Source organism: Sarcophilus harrisii, chromosome 1 (assembly GCF_902635505.1).
Source record: "Sarcophilus harrisii chromosome 1, mSarHar1.11, whole genome shotgun sequence".
NCBI lineage: Eukaryota > Metazoa > Chordata > Mammalia > Dasyuromorphia > Dasyuridae > Sarcophilus > Sarcophilus harrisii.
Genome location: NC_045426.1, coordinates 588,905,993 through 588,909,799, shown reverse-complemented (window position 1 = coordinate 588,909,799; position 3,807 = coordinate 588,905,993).

Below are 3,807 nucleotides of genomic sequence, written 5' to 3'. Positions count from 1 at the left end.
GGACAAAATAGGAAGGAGGGAAATATGGAGCTGGTAATCATAATTGAGAATGTGAATGGGATGAACTCTTCCTTAAAATGGAAGAGAATAGCAAAGTGAATTAAAAAACAGAATCCTACAATATGTTGTTTACAAGAAACATATTTGACATAGAAAGACACATATACAGTAAAGGTAAAAAGCTGGAACAGAATTTATTATGCTTCAGCTGAAGTGAAAAAAAACAGGGATAGCAATTCTGGTCTCAGAGAAAGCAAAAGTAAAAATAGATATTATTAAAAGAGATAAGAAGGGAAAGTATATATTGATAGAGTGTATCATAAATAATAAAGTACTAATCATGTTAAATGTGTATGCACCAAATAATAGAGCAGGCAAATTCCAAGAGAATATTTTAAGCTAGTTACAGGAAGAAATAGATAGCAAAACTATACTGGTGGGGATGCCACCTTCCCCTTTCAGAATCAGACAAATCTAACCACAAAATAAACAAGATTGAAACTAGGGAGGTTATTAGGATCCCAGAAAGCCTAAATATGAGAGCGCTCTAGAGTAAATTGAATAAAGACAGAAAGTAATACACATTTTTTTCAGCAATACATGCCACCTACACAAAAATTGATCACAATCAAATGCAAAAAGGCAGATATAATAAATGCTACCTTTTCAGACCACAATGCAATAAAAATTATATTCAATAATGGGACAAGAAAGATATACTAAAAACCAATTGGAAATTAAATAATCTAATTCTAAAGAATGAATGGGTCATACAACAAATTATAGAAACAGCCCATAATTTCACCCAAGAAAATGAGACAACATATCAAAACCTATGGGATTCAGCCAAAGCAGTTCTTAGGGAGAAATTTTATATCTCCAAATATCTACATAAATAAGAAAAATAGGAGTTCAATGAATTAGGCATGCAACTGAAAAAGCTAGAAAAAGAACAAATTAATCCCCTCATAATTAAATACCAAATAATTGTGAAACTCAAAGGAGAAATTAATGAAATAGAAACTAAAAAACTGTTGAACTAATAAGTAAAATGAAATAGATCAAACTTGGGTTAATTTGATCAGAAAAAGGAAAGGAGAAAAAAAAAACAAATCACCAGATCAAAAATGAAAGGGGTGAACTTACTACCAAAGAAAAAAAAAATTAAAACCGAACTTTATTTTGCCCAACTATATAGCAGCAAGTCTGACAATCTAACTGAAATGAAAGAAAATTAACAAAAATATAAATTGCCAGGTTAACAGAAGAGAAAATAAAATAGTTAAATATTCCCATTTTAGAAAAAGAAAACAAACAACTCATTAATGAACTCCCTAAGAAAAAAATCTATAGGGCCAGATGGATTTACAAGTGAATTCTACAAAACATTTAAAAAACAATTAATATATAAACTATTTGGAAAAATAAGTAAAGGAGTATTGCCACATTCCTTCTATGACATAAATATGGCACTGATACCTAAACAAGAAAGAACCAAAACAGAAAAAGAAAATCCCTAATGAATATTGATGCAAAAATTCTAAATAAAATGTTAGCAAAGAGATTACAGCAATTTATCAGTGGAATAATACACTATGTCCAAGTGGTATTTATAGCAGGAATGCAGGGCTGGTTCAATATCAGGAAACTATTACCATGATTGACCATATCAATAACAAAACTACCAGAAATCATATGATAATCTCAAAATATGCACAAAAAGCTTTTGACATAATATAATACCCATTCCTATTAAAAACACTAAAGAGTATAAGGATAAAGGAAACTTTCCTTAATAGAATAAGCAGTGTCTATCTAAATCCAGAGAAGCTGTACACATTCCCAATGAGATCAGGAGTGAAACAAGGATGCCTATTATCACCCCTATTATTCAAGATTGTGAGAAAAATGTTAGTTTTAGCAATAAGAACAACAAAAACAAAACAAAACAAAAAAAAGAAATTGAAGGAATTTGAGTAGGCAATGAGAAAATAAAACTATCACTCTTTGCAGATTATATGATGATACACTTAGAGCATCCTAGAAAATCATCCAAAAAACTACTGAAAACAATTCACAGCTTGGCAAATTTGCAGGGGATAAAATAAACCCCTACAAATCATCAGGATTTCTAAATATTACTGAGAAAGATCATCAGCAAAGAGAAATTTCATTTAAAATTACAGTAGACAAAATAAAATACTTGGGAATTTACCTGATAAAACAAACCCAAGGAGTATATGAATACAATCACAAAACCCTTTTCACATAAATAAAATCAGATCTAAACAATTGGAAAAATATTAACAGTTCATGTCTAAGTCTAGCTAATATAACAAAAATAACAATTTTGTCTAAATTGGTCTACTTGTTTAGTGCCATACCAATCAAACTGACAAAACATAATTTTATACAACTACAAAAAGTAATAACAAAATTCATCTGGAAGAATGTAAGGTCAAGAATATCAAGGGAATTAATGGGAAAAAATTCAAAGGATAGTGGTTTAGCAGTACCAAACCTAAAACTATATTATAAAGTAGCAGTCATCAAAACCATTTGGTAGTGGCTAAGAAATAGAGTGAGTCAACAGTGGAATAGATTAGACACACAAACACAATAATCAAGGCCTATAGCAATCTAGTATTTGATAAGCCACTAAACTTATTTTTATAAGTTTATTCTGGAATAAGAACTCACTATTTGACAAAAATTCCTGGAAAAATGAAAAATAATGTCAGAAACTCAGCAGAGACCTACTTCCCATACCCCGTACCAAAATAAGGTCAAAATGGATACATGATTTTGGAATAAAGGGTGATACAAATTAGAAGAATACTTATATAGATACGTATTATTTCTTTGGAGAAGGAAGGAATTTATGACCAAAGAAGAACTATAGAACATTGTAAGGGTCGGAGGAGGAGTCAGGCACTGTGCAATCAGGAAGTAACAGGGGTATTGAAGACTGAGATTCCCAGATGTGAACTAGCCTTGTGGTGGGAACCCTGGTTGCATTGAGATCCGCATCATTAACGGGAGGTGTCTCCTTCTCTGAATGGCTGTGCATGTGACCTCATAGACCCTATTTAAGGTGTGGGGATGAGGATGTAGCTCTCTTTGACCAGGAGTTCACCAGGAGTCAGCAGGAGGTCAGCTAGGAGCAGGATGTGAACATGTGAATAAAAGATCCTGAGCTTGCACATGGCTGTTCTTGAGCATTCTACTGTACATTTAAACCATTATTCTATGAAATGGTGGCCAGAGATCTCTGAAGACTTCAGACAGAGGTAAGCTTGGTAAAATTGGTTTAAGCACTACAAAAGAAAGTGACCAAAGATTTTTCTGAGGGCCTGGAAATTAGGAGAGACTTGACAATAATGAATGCTGAGTGGGCATTAACAAGAGTATTCATAAGAGTAGTGAATGCTTCGTGGACATTCACAGAACATTATGAAAGGCAAAATGGGCAACTTTGATTACATTAAATTAAAAAATTTTTGCACAAACAAAACCAACAGAAACAAAATTAAAAGGGAAGTGCAAAGCTTGGAAAAAAATCTTTACAACCAATATTTCTGATAAAAGTCTCATTTTTAAAATATTGAAAGAACAATGTCAAATTCATAAGAATATGTTATTCCCTAATTGATAAATGATCAAAGAATATGAACAGTTTTCAGATGATAAAATTAAAGACATCTATAGTTATATAGAAAAATGCTCTAAATCATTATTGATTAGAAAAATGCAAATTAAAACAATTCTGAGGTACCAACTTATACCTCTGAGATTGGCTAAGATGAT